Genomic DNA, 13196 nt, shown 5'->3' with positions numbered 1-13196 from the left:
TGAGGGTCAGTGTGTGTGGGGACTATACCCCAGTGAGGGTCAGTGTGTGTGGGGACTGTACCCCAGTGAGAGTCGGTGTGTGTGGGGACTGTACCCCAGTGAGAGTCAGTGCGTGGGGGTCTGTACCCCAGTGAGGGTCAGTGTGTGTGTGGGGACTGTACCCCAGTGAGAGTCAGTGTGTGGGGGGACTGTACCCCAGTGATAGTCAGTGTGTGGGGGGACTGTACCCCAGTGAGAGTCAGTGTGTGTGGGACTGTACCCCATTGAGGGTCAGTGTGTGTGGGACTGTACCCCAATGAGAGTCAGTGTGTGGGGGGACTGTACCCCAGTGATAGTCAGTGTGTGGGGGGACTGTACCCCAGTGAGAGTCAGTGTGTGTGGGACTGTACCCCAGTGAGGGTCAGTGTGTGTGGGACTGTACCCCAGTGAGAGTCAGTGTGTGTGGGGACTGTACCCAAGTGAGGGTCAGTGTGTGTAGGGACTGTACCCCAGTGACCGTCAGTGTGTGTGGGGACTGTACCCCAGTTAGAGTCAGTGTGTGTGGGACTGTACCTCAGTGAGAGTCAGTGTGTGTGGGGACTGTACCCCAGTGAGGGCCAGTGTGTGTGGGACTGTACCCCAGTGAGAGTCAGTGTGTGTGGGGACTGTACCCAAGTGAGGGTCAGTGTGTGTGGGGACTATACCCCAGTGAGGGTCAGTGTGTGTGGGGACTGTACCCCAGTGAGAGTCGGTGTGTGTGGGGACTGTACCCCAGTGAGAGTCAGTGCGTGGGGGTCTGTACCCCAGTGAGGGTCAGTGTGTGTGGGGGGACTGTACCCCAGTGAGAGTCAGCGTGTGTGTGGGGACTGTACCCCAGTGAGAGTCAGTGTGTGGGGGAACTGGACCCCAGTGAGAGTCAGTGTGTGTGGGGACTGTACCCCAGTGAGAGTCAGTGTGTGTGGGACTGTACCCCAGTGAGAGTCAGTGTGTGTGGGGACTGTACCCCAGTGAGGGTCAGTGTGTGTGGGACTGTACCCCAGTGAGAGTCAGTGTTTGTGGGGATTGTACCCCAGTGAGGGTCAGTGTGTTTGGGACTGTACCCCAGAGAGAGTCAGTGTTTGTGGGGAGTCTACCCCAGTGAGGGTCAGTGCGTGTGGGGACTGTACCTCAGTGAGAGTCAGTGTGTGTGGGGACTGTACCCCAGTGAGGGCCAGTGTGTGTGGGACTGTACCCCAGTGAGAGTCAGTGTGTGTGGGGACTGTACCCAAGTGAGGGTCAGTGTGTGTGGGGACTATACCCCAGTGAGGGTCAGTGTGTGTGGGGACTGTACCCCAGTGAGAGTCGGTGTGTGTGGGGACTGTACCCCAGTGAGAGTCAGTGCGTGGGGGTCTGTACCCCAGTGAGGGTCAGTGTGTGTGTGGGGACTGTACCCCAGTGAGAGTCAGCGTGTGTGTGGGGACTGTACCCCAGTGAGAGTCAGTGTGTGGGGGAACTGGACCCCAGTGAGAGTCAGTGTGTGTGGGGACTGTACCCCAGTGAGAGTCAGAGTGTGTGGGGACGGTACCCCAGTGAGAGTCAGTGTGTGTGGGACTGTACCCCAGTGAGGGTCAGTGTGTGTGGGACTGTACCCCAGTGAGAGTCAGTGTGTGTGGGGACTGTACCCCAGTGAGGGTCAGTGTGTGTGGGACTGTACCCCAGTGAGAGTCAGTGTTTGTGGGGATTGTACCCCAGTGAGGGTCAGTGTGTTTGGGACTGTACCCCAGAGAGAGTCAGTGTTTGTGGGGAGTCTACCCCAGTGAGGGTCAGTGCGTGTGGGGACTGTACCTCAGTGAGAGTCAGTGTGTGTGGGAGCTGTACTCCAGTGAGAGTCAGTGTGTGTGTGTGACTGTACCCCAGTGAGAGTCCGTGTGTGTGTGACTGTACCCTAGTGAGAGTCCGTGTGTGTGGGAATGTACCCCATGTGAGAGTCAGTGTGTGGGGGGACTGTACCCCAGTCAGAGTCAGTGTGTGTGTGGGACTGTACCCCAGTGAGAGTCCGTGTGTGTGTGACTGTACCCTAGTGAGAGTCAGTGTGTGTGGGGACTGTACCCCAGTGAGGGTCAGTGTGTGTGGGGACTGTACCCCAGTGAGAGTCAGTGTGTGTGGGGACTGTACCCCAGTGAGGGTCAGTGTGTGTGGGGACTGTACCCCAGTGAGAGTCAGTGTGTGTGTGGGACCATACCCCAGTCAGAGTCAGTGTGTGTGGGGACTGTACCCCAGTGAGCGTCAGTGTGTGTGGGGACTGTACCCCAGTGAGGGTCAGTGTGTGTGGGGACTGTACCCCAGTGAGAGTCAGTGTGTGTGGGACTGTACCTCAGTGAGAGTCAGTGTGTGTGGGGACTGTACCCCAGTGAGAGTCAGTGTGTGTGTGGGACCGTACCCCAGTCAGAGTCAGTGTGTGTGGGGACTGTACCCCAGTGAGCGTCAGTGTGTGTGGGGACTGTACCCCAGTGAGGGTCAGAGTGTGTGGGGTCTGTACCCCAGTGAGAGTCAGTGTGTGTGGGGACTGTACCCCAGTGTGGGTCAGTGTGTGGGGGGACTGTACCCCAGTGAGAGTCAGTGTGTGTGGGGACTGTACCCAAGTGAGGGTCAGTGTGTGTGGGGACTGTACCCCAGTGAGAGTCAGTGTGTGTGGGACTGGACCTCAGTGAGAGTCAGTGTGTGTGGGGACTGTACCCCAGTGAGAGTCAGTGTGTGTGTGGGACCGTACCCCAGTCAGAGTCAGTGTGTGTGGGGACTGTACCCCAGTGAGCGTCAGTGTGTGTGGGGACTGTACCCCAGTGAGGGTCAGAGTGTGTGGGGTCTGTACCCCAGTGAGAGTCAGTGTGTGTGGGGACTGTACCCCAGTGTGGGTCAGTGTGTGGGGGGACTGTACCCCAGTGAGAGTCAGTGTGTGTGGGGACTGTACCCAAGTGAGGGTCAGTGTGTGTGGGGACTGTACCCCAGTGAGGGTCAGTGTGTGTGGGGACTGTACCCCAGTGAGAGTCAGTGTGTGTGGGACTGTACCTCAGTGAGAGTCAGTGTGTGTGGGGACTGTACCCCAGTGAGGGCCAGTGTGTGTGGGACTGTACCACAGTGAGAGTCAGTGTGTGTGGGACCGTACCCCAGTCAGAGTCAGTGTGTGTGGGGAAAGTACCCCAGTGAGAGTCAGTGTGTGTGGGAGTGTACCCCAATGAGAGTCAGTGTGTGGGGGGACTGTACCCCAGTGAGAGTCTGTGTGTGTGGGAGTGTACCCGAGTGAGAGTCAGTGTGTGTGGAACTGTACCTCAGTGAGAGTCAGTGTGCGTGGGGACTGTACCCCAGTGAGAGTCAGTGTGTGTGGGGACTGTACCCGAGTGAGAGTCAGTGTGTGTGGAGACTGTACCCCAGTGAGCGTCAGTGTGGGTGGGGACTGTACCCCAGTGAGGGTCAGTGTGTGTGGGGACTGTACCCAAGTGAGGGTCAGAGTGTGGGGGGACTGTACCCCAGTGAGAGTCAGTGTGTGTGGGGACTGTACCCCAGTGAGAGTCAGTGTGTGTGGGGACTGTACCCAAGTGAGGGTCAGTGTGTGTGGGGACTGTACCCCAGTGAGAGTCAGTGTGTGTGGGACTGTACCTCAGTGAGAGTCAGTGTGTGTGGGGACTGTACCCCAGTGAGGGCCAGTGTGTGTGGGACTGTACCCCAGTGAGAGTCAGTGTGTGTGTGGGGACTGTACCCCAGTGAGAGTCAGCGTGTGTGTGGGGACAGTACCCCAGTGAGAGTCAGTGTGTGGGGGAACTGGACCCCAGTGAGGGTCAGTGTGTGTGTGGGGACTGTACCCCAGTGAGAGTCTGTGTGTGTGCGACTGTACCACAGTGAAAGTCAGTGTGTGGGGGCAATGTACCCCAGTGAGAGTCAGTGTGTGGGGGGACTGTACCCCAGTGAGAGTCTGTGTGTGTGGGAGTGTACCCCAGTGAGAGTCAGTGTGTGTGTGGGACCGTACCCCAGTGAGAGTCAGTGTGTGTGGGACTGTACCCGAGTGAGAGTCAGTGTGTGTGGGGACTGTACCGCAGAGAGAGGCAGTGTGTGTGGGACTGTACCCGAGTGAGAGTCAGTGTGTGTGGGACTGTAACACCGGGGGAGTCTCTGTGTGTGGGACTGTACCCCAGTGAGAGTAAGTGTGGGCGGGGACTGTACCCCAGTGAGAGTCAGTGTGTGGGGGGACTGTACCCCAGTGAGAGTCAGTGTGTGTGGGGACTGTACCCCAGTGAGCGTCAGTGTGTGTGGGGACTGTACCCAAGTGAGGGTCAGAGTGTGTGGGGACTGTACCCCAGTGAGAGTCAGTGTGTGTGGGGACTGTACCCCAGTGAGCGTCAGTGTGTGTGGGGACTGTACCCAAGTGAGGGTCAGAGTGTGTGGGGACTGTACCCCAGTGAGAGTCAGTGTGTGTGGGGACTGTACCCAAGTGAGGGTCAGTGTGTGTGGGGACTGTACCCCAGTGAGGGTCAGTGTGTGTGGGCACTGTACCCCAGTGAGAGTCAGTGTGTGTGGGACTGTACCTCAGTGAGAGTCAGTGTGTGTGGGGACTGTACCCCAGTGAGGGCCAGTGTGTGTGGGACTGTACCCCAGTGAGAGTCAGTGTGTGTGGGACTGTACCCCAGTGAGGGTCAGTGTGTGTGTGGGGACTGTACCCCAGTGAGGGTCAGAGTGTGTGGGGACTGTACCCCAGTGAGAGTCAGTGTGTGTGTGGGACCGTACCCCAGTCAGAGTCAGTGTGTGTGGGGACTGTACCCCAGTCAGAGTCAGTGTGTGTGTGGGACTGTACCCCAGTGAGAGTCCGTGTGTGTGGGACTGTACCCCAGTGAGAGTCAGTGTGTGTGGGAGTGTACCCCAGTGAGAGTCAGTGTGTGGGGGGACTGTACCCCAGTGAGAGTCTCTGTGTGTGGGAGTGTACCCCAGTGAGAGTCAGTGTGTGTGGGGACTGTACCCCAGTGAGAGTTAGTGTGTGTGGGGACTGTACCGCAGAGAGAGTCAGTGTGCGTGGGACTGTAACACCGGGGGAGTCTCTGTGTGTGGGACTGTACCCCAGTGAGAGTAAGTGTGGGCGGGGACTGTACCCCAGTGAGAGTCAGTGTGTGGGGGGACTGTACCCCAGTGAGAGTCAGTGTGTGTGGGGACTGTACCCAAGTGAGGGTCAGAGTGTGTGGGGACTGTACCCCAGTGAGAGTCAGTGTGTGGGGGGACTGTACCCCAGTGAGAGTCAGTGTGTGGGGGGACTGTACCCCAGTGAGAGTCAGTGTGTGTGGGACTGTACCCCAGTGAGGGTCAGTGTGTGTGGGACTGTACCCCAGTGAGAGTCAGTGTGTGTGGGGACTGTACCCAAGTGAGGGTCAGTGTGTGTGGGGACTGTACCCCAGTGACGGTCAGTGTGTGTGCGGACTGTACCCCAGTGAGAGTCAGTGTGTGTGGGACTGTACCTCAGTGAGAGTCAGTGTGTGTGGGGACTGTACCCCAGTGAGGGCCAGTGTGTGTGGGACTGTACCCCAGTGAGAGTCAGTGTGTGTGGGGACTGTACCCAAGTGAGGGTCAGTGTGTGTGGGGACTATACCCCAGTGAGGGTCAGTGTGTGTGGGGACTGTACCCCAGTGAGAGTCAGTGTGTGTGTGTGACTGTACCCCAGTGAGAGTCCGTGTGTGTGTGACTGTACCCTAGTGAGAGTCCGTGTGTGTGGGAATGTACCCCATGTGAGAGTCAGTGTGTGGGGGGACTGTACCCCAGTCAGAGTCAGTGTGTGTGTGGGACTGTACCCCAGTGAGAGTCCGTGTGTGTGTGACTGCACCCAAGTGAGAGTCAGTGTGTGTGGGGACTGTACCCCAGTGAGGGTCAGTGTGTGTGGGGACTGTACCCCAGTGAGGGTCAGTGTGTGTGGGGACTGTACCCCAGTGAGAGTCAGTGTGTGTGTGGGACCATACCCCAGTCAGAGTCAGTGTGTGTGGGGACTGTACCCCAGTGAGCGTCAGTGTGTGTGGGGACTGTACCCCAGTGAGGGTCAGTGTGTGTGGGGACTGTACCCCAGTGAGAGTCAGTGTGTGTGGGACTGTACCTCAGTGAGAGTCAGTGTGTGTGGGGACTGTACCCCAGTGAGGGCCAGTGTGTGTGGGGACTGTACCCCAGTGAGAAGCAGTGTGTGTGGGACTGTAGCCCAGTGAGAGTCAGTGTGTGTGGGAATGTACCCCAGTGAGAGTCAGTGTGCGGGGGGACTGTTCCCCAGTGAGATCCAGTGTGTGGGGGGACTGTACCCCAGTGAGTCAGTGTGTGAGTGGGACTGTACCCCAGTGAGGGTCAGAGTGTGTGGTGACTGTACCCAGTGAGAGTCAGTGAGTGTGGGGACAGTACCCCAGTGAGGGTCAGTGTGTGCGTGGGACAGTACCCCAGTAAGGGTCAGTGTGTGTGGGGACTGTACCCCAGAGAGAGTCAGTGTGTGTGGGACTGTACCCCAGTGAGAGTCAGTGTGGGTGGGGACTGTACCCCAGTGAGAGTCAGTGTGTGTGTGGGATCTGTACGTCAGTGAGGGTCAGTGTGTGTGGGACTGTACCCCAGTGAGTGTCAGTGTGTGTGGGACTGTACCTCAGTTTGAGTCAGTGTGTGAGGGACTATACCCCAGTGAGAGTCAGTGTTAGTGGGACTGTACCCCAGTGTGAGTCAGTGTATGTGGGACTGTATCCCAGTGAGAGTCAGTGTGTGTGGGACTGTACCCCAGTGAGAGTCAGTGTGTGTGGGACTGTACCTCAGTTTGAGTCAGTGTTTGTGGGGAGTCTACCCCAGAGAGACTCAGTGTGTGTGGGACTGTACCCTAGTGAGAGTCAGTGTGTGTGGGGACTGTACCCCAGTGAGGGTCAGTGTGTGGGGGGACTGTATCCCAGTGAGGGTCAGTGTGTGGGGGGACTGTACCCCAGTGAGAGTCAGTGTGTGTGGGGACTGTACCCCAGTGAGAGTCAGTGTGTGTGGGACTGTACCCCAGTGAGAGTCAGTGTGTGTGGGACTGTACCCCAGTGAGGGTCAGTGTGTGTGGGGACTGTACCCCAGTGAGAGTCAGTGTGTGTGGGACCGTACCCCAGTGAGAGTCAGTGTGTGTGGGGACTGTACCGCAGAGAGAGTCAGTGTGTGTGGGACTGTACCCCAGAGAGAGTCAGTGTGTGTGGGACTGGACCCCAGTGAGGGTCAGTGTGTGGGGGGACTGTACCTCAGTGAGTGTCAGTGTGTGGGGGACTGTACCCCAGTGAGAGTCAGTGTGTGTGGGACTGGACCCCAGTGAGGGTCAGTGTGTGTGGGGACTGTACCGCAGAGAGAGTCAGTGTGTGTGGGACTGTACCCCAGAGAGAGTCAGTGTGTGGGGGTCTGTACGCCAGTTAGAGTCAGTGTGTGGGTGGACTGTACCCCAGTGAGAGTCAGTGTGTGTGGGGACTGTACCCCAGTGAGGGTCAGTGCGTGGGGGGACTGTACCCCAGTGAGAGTCAGTGTGTGGGGGGACTGTACCCCAGTGAGAGTCAGTGTGTGGAGGGACTGTACCCCAGCGAGAGTCAGTGCGTGTGGGGACTGTACCCCAGTGAGAGTCAGTGTGTGGGGGGACTGTACCCCAGAGAGAGTCCGTGTGTGGAGGGACTGTACCCCAGTGAGAGTCAGTGTGTGGGGACTGTAACCCAGTTAGAGTCAGTGCGTGGGGACTGTAACCCAGTTAGAGTCAGTGTTTGTGGGGAGTCTACCCCAGAGAGACTCAGTGTGTGTGGGACTGTACCCTAGTGAGAGTCAGTGTGGGTGGGACTGTACCCCAGTGAGAGTCAGTGTGTGTGGGACTGTACCCCAGTGAGAGTCAGTGTGTGTGGGACTGTACCCCAGTGAGGGTCAGTGTGTGTGTGGGACTGTACCCCAGTAAGGGTCAGTGTGTGTGGGACTGTACCCCAGTGAGAGTCAGTGTATGTGGGGACTGTACCCTAGTGAGAGTCAGTGTGTGTGGGGACTGTACCCCAGTGAGGGTCAGTGTGTGGGGGGACTGTACCCCAGTGAGAGTCAGTGTGTGTGGGACTGTACCCCAGTGAGAGTCAGTGTGTGGGGGTCTGTACCCCAGTGAGAGTCAGTGTGTGTGGGGACTCTACCCCAGTGAGAGTCAGTGTGTGCGGGGACTGTACCCCAGTGAGAGTCAGTGTGTGTGGGGACTGTACCCCAGTGAGAGTCAGTGTGTGTGGGGACTGTACCCCACTGAGGGTGAGTGTGTGTGGGACTGTACCCCAGTGAGAGTCAGTGTGTGTGGGACTGTACCCCAGTGAGAGTTTGTGTGTGTGGGAGTGTACCCCAGTGAGAGTCAGTGTGTGTGGGACTGTACCCCAGTGAGAGTCAGTGTGTGTGTGGGGACTGTACCCCAGTGTGAGTCAGTGTGTGTGGGACTGTACCTCAGTGAGAGTCAGTGTGTGAGGGACTGTACCCCAGTGAGGGTCAGTGTGTGCGTGGGACTGTACTCCAGTGAGGGTCAGTGTGTGTGAGGACTGTACCCCAGTGAGGGTCAGTGTGTGTGGGACTGTACCCCAGTGAGAGTCAGTGTATGTGGGACTGTACCTTAGTGAGAGTCACTGTGTGTGGGACTGTACCCCAGTTAGAGTCAGCGTTTGTGGGGAGTCTACCCCAGAGAGACTCAGTGTGTGTGGGACTGTACCCGAGTGAGAGTCAGTGTGGGTGGGACTGTACCCCTGTGAGAGTCAGTGTGGGTGGGACTGTCCCCCAGTGAGAGTCAGTGTGTGTGTGGGATCTGTACGTCAGTGAGGGTCAGTGTGTGTGGGACTGTACCCCAGTGAGAGTCAGTGTGTGTGGGACTGTACCTCAGTTTGAGTCAGTGTGTGAGGGACTATACCCCAGTGAGGGTCAGTGTGTGTGTGGGACTGTACCCCAGTGAGGGTCAGTGTGTGTGCGACTGTACCTCAGTTTGAGTCAGTGTGTGAGGGACTATACCCCAGTGAGGGTCAGTGTGTGTGTGGGACTGTACCCCAGTAAAGGTCAGTGTGTGTGGGACTGTACCCCAGTGAGAGTCAGTGTGTGTGGGACTGTACCTCAGTTTGAGTTAGTGTTTGTGGGGAGTCTACCCCAGAGAGACTCAGTGTGTGTGGGACTGTACCCGAGTGAGAGTCAGTGTGTGTGGGGACTGTACCCCAGTGAGAGTCAGTGTGTGTGGGACTGTACCCCAGTGAGGGTCAGTGTGTGGGGGGACTGTACCCCAGTGAGGGTCAGTGTGTGGGGGGACTGTACCCCAGTGAGGGTCAGTGTGTGGGGGGACTGTACCCCAGTGAGAGTCAGTGTGTGTGGGGACTGTACCCCAGTGAGAGTCAGTGTGTGTGGGACTGTACCCCAGTGAGAGTCAGTGTGTGTGGGACTGTACCCCAGTGAGGGTCAGTGTGTGGGGGGACTGTACCCCAGTGAGAGTCAGTGTGTGTGGGACTGTACCTCAGTGAGAGTCAGTGTGTGGGGGTCTGTACCCCAGTGAGAGTCAGTGTGTGTGGGACTGGACCCCAGTGAGGGTCAGTGTGTGTGGGGACTGTACCGCAGAGAGAGTCAGTGTGTGTGGGACTGTACCCCAGAGAGAGTCAGTGTGTGGAGGTCTGTACCCCAGTTAGAGTCAGTGTGTGGGGGGACTGTACCCCAGTGAGAGTCAGTGTGTGTGGGGACTGTACCCCAGTGAGGGTCAGTGCGTGGGGGGACTGTACCCCAGTGAGAGTCAGTGTGTGGGTGGACTGTACCCCAGTGAGAGTCAGTGTGTGGAGGGACTGTACCCCAGTGAGAGTCAGTGCGTGTGGGGACTGTACCCCAGTGAGAGTCAGTGTGTGTGGGGACTGTACCCCAGTGAGGGTCAGTGCGTGGGGGGACTGTACCCCAGTGAGACTCAGTGTGTGTGGGACTGTACCCGAGTGAGAGTCAGTGTGGGTGGGACTGTACCCCAGTGAGAGTCAGTGTGTGTGGGACTGTACCCCAGTGAGGGTCAGTGTGTGTGGGACTGTACCTCAGTGAGGGTCAGTGTGTGTGTGGGACTGTACCCCAGTAAGGGTCAGTGTGTGTGGGACTGTACCCCAGTGAGAGTCAGTGTATGTGGGGACTGTACCCCAGTGAGGGTCAGCGTGTGTGGGACTGTACCCCAGTTAGAGTCAGTGTTTGTGGGGAGTCTACCCCAGAGAGACTCAGTGTGTGTGGGACTGTACCCTAGTGAGAGTCAGTGTGTGTGGGGACTGTACCCCAGTGAGGGTCAGTGTGTGGGGGGACTGTACCCCAGTGAGGGTCAGTGTGTGTGGGACTGTACCCCAGTGAGAGTCAGTGTGTGGGGGTCTGTACCCCAGTGAGAGTCAGTGTGTGTGGGGACTGTACCCCAGTGAGAGTCAGTGTGTGCGGGGACTGTACCCCAGTGAGAGTCAGTGTGTGTGGGGACTGTACCCCAGTGAGAGTCAGTGTGTGTGGGGACAGTACCCCAGTGAGGGTGAGTGTGTGTGGGACTGTACCCCAGTGAGAGTCAGTGTGTGAGGGACTGTACCCCAGTGAGAGTTTGTGTGTGTGGGAGTGTACCCCAGTGAGAGTCAGTGTGTGTGGGACTGTACCCCAGTGAGAGTCAGTGTGTGTGTGGGGACTGTACCCCAGTGTGAGTCAGTGTGTGTGGGACTGTACCTCAGTGAGAGTCAGTGTGTGAGGGACTGTACCCCAGTGAGGGTCAGTGTGTGTGTGGGACTGTACCCCAGTGAGAGTCAGTGTGTGTGGGACTGTACCCCAGTGAGAGTCAGTGTATGTGGGACTGTACCTTAGTGAGAGTCACTGTGTGTGGGACTGTACCCCAGTTAGAGTCAGTGTTTGTGGGGAGTCTACCCCAGAGAGACTCAGTGTGTGTGGGACTGTACCCGAGTGAGAGTCAGTGTGGGTGGGACTGTACCCCAGTTAGAGTCAGTGTTTGTGGGGAGTCTACCCCAGAGAGACTCAGTGTGTGTGGGACTGTACCCGAGTGAGAGTCAGTGTGGGTGGGACTGTACCCCAGTGAGGGTCAGTGTGTGTGTGGGACTATACCCCAGTGAGGGTCAGTGTGTGTGGGACTGTACCCCAGTGAGAGTCAGTGTATGTGGGACTATACCTCAGTGAGAGTCACTGTGTGTGGGACTGTACCCCAGTGAGGGTCAGTGTGTGGGACTGTACCCCAGTTAGAGTCAGTGTTTGTGGGGACTCTAGCCCAGAGAGACTCAGTGTGTGTGGGACTGTACCCTAGTGAGAGTCAGTGTGTGTGGGGCTGTACCCCAGTGTGAGTAAGTGTGTGGGGGGACTGTACCCCAGTGAGGGTCAGTGTGTGGGGGGACTGTACCCCAGTGAGGGTCAGTGTGTGTGGGACTGTACCCCAGTGAGAGTCAGTGTGTGTGGGACTGTACCCCAGTGTGAGTCAGTGTGTGTAGGACTGTACCCCAGTGAGAGTCAGTGTTTGTGGGACTGTACCCCAGTGTGAGTCAGTGTGTGTGGGACTGTACCCCAGTGAGAGTTAGTGTGTGTGGGACTGTACCCCAGTGAGGGTCAGTATGTATGGGACTGTACCCCAGTGAGGGTCAGTGTGTGTGGGGACTGTACCCCAGTGAGGGTCAGTGTGTGTGGGACTGTACCTCAGTGAGAGTCAGTGTGTGTGGGACTGTACCTCAGTGAGAGTCAGTGTGTGTGGGGACTGTACCCCAGTGAGGGTCAGTATGTCTGGGACTGTACCCCAGTGTGAGTCAGTGTGTGTGGGACTGTACCCCTGTGAGAGTCAGTGTGTGTGGGACTGTACCCCAGTGAGAGTCAGTGTGTGTTGTGCTGTACCCCAGTGAGAGTCAGTGTGTGTGGGACTGTACCTCAGTGCGGGTCAGTGTGTGTGGGACTGTACCCCAGTGAGAGTCAGTGTGTGTGGGACTGTACCCCTGTGAGAGTCAGTGTGTGTGTGGGACTGTACCCCAGTGAGAGTCAGTGTGTGTGGGACTGTACCCCAGTGAGAGTCAGTGTGTGTGGGACTGTACCCCAGTGAGGGTCAGTGTGTGTGGGACTGTACCTCAGTGCGGGTCAGTGTGTGTGGGACTGTACCCCAGTGAGAGTCAGTGTGTGTGGGACTGTACCCCAGTGAGAGTCAGTGTATGTGGGACTATACCTCAGTGAGAGTCACTGTGTGTGGGACTGTACCCCAGTGAGGGTCAGTGTGTGGGACTGTACCCCAGTTAGAGTCAGTGTTTGTGGGGACTCTAGCCCAGAGAGACTCAGTGTGTGTGGGACTGTACCCTAGTGAGAGTCAGTGTGTGTGGGGCTGTACCCCAGTGTGAGTCAGTGTGTGTAGGACTGTACCCCAGTGAGAGTAAGTGTGGGCGGGGACTGTACCCCAGTGAGGGTCAGTGTGTGCGGGGACTGTACCCCAGTGAGGGTCAGTGTGTGTGGGACTGTACCCCAGTGAGAGTCAGTGTGTGTGGGACTGTACCCCAGTGTGAGTCAGTGTGTGTAGGACTGTACCCCAGTGAGAGTCAGTGTTTGTGGGACTGTACCCCAGTGTGAGTCAGTGTGTGTGGGACTGTACCCCAGTGAGAGTTAGTGTGTGTGGGACTGTACCCCAGTGAGGGTCAGTATGTATGGGACTGTACCCCAGTGAGGGTCAGTGTGTGTGGGGACTGTACCCCAGTGAGGGTCAGTGTGTGTGGGACTGTACCTCAGTGAGAGTCAGTGTGTGTGGGACTGTACCTCAGTGAGAGTCAGTGTGTGTGGGGACTGTACCCCAGTGAGGGTCAGTATGTCTGGGACTGTACCCCAGTGTGAGTCAGTGTGTGTGGGACTGTACCCCTGTGAGAGTCAGTGTGTGTGGGACTGTACCCCAGTGAGAGTCAGTGTGTGTTGTGCTGTACCCCAGTGAGAGTCAGTGTGTGTGGGACTGTACCTCAGTGCGGGTCAGTGTGTGTGGGACTGTACCCCAGTGAGAGTCAGTGTGTGTGGGACTGTACCCCTGTGAGAGTCAGTGTGTGTGTGGGACTGTACCCCAGTGAGAGTCAGTGTGTGTGGGACTGTACCCCAGTGAGAGTCAGTGTGTGTGGGACTGTACCCCAGTGAGGGTCAGTGTGTGTGGGACTGTACCTCAGTGCGGGTCAGTGTGTGTGGGACTGTACCCCAGTGAGAGTCAGTGTGTGTGGGACTGTACCCCAGTGAGAGTC

At 57.5% G+C, this 13196-nt stretch overlaps 1 protein-coding gene across 1 annotated transcript in view; it reads right to left on the bottom strand.

The window, feature by feature from the left end:
- agxt2 (alanine--glyoxylate aminotransferase 2) overlaps nt 1-13196 on the bottom strand; it is a 301925-nt gene that overhangs the window by 116238 nt on the left and 172491 nt on the right. The window lies entirely within an intron of this gene.

The sequence above is a fragment of the Chiloscyllium plagiosum genome, unplaced genomic scaffold (assembly GCF_037043375.1).
Source record: "Chiloscyllium plagiosum isolate Xiang-an unplaced genomic scaffold, Cpla_swu_hap1 HiC_scaffold_2, whole genome shotgun sequence".
Lineage (NCBI taxonomy): Eukaryota > Metazoa > Chordata > Chondrichthyes > Orectolobiformes > Hemiscylliidae > Chiloscyllium > Chiloscyllium plagiosum.
The sequence above is the reverse complement of the archived record's forward strand: the minus strand, read 5'-3'. Positions and strand labels throughout refer to the sequence as shown.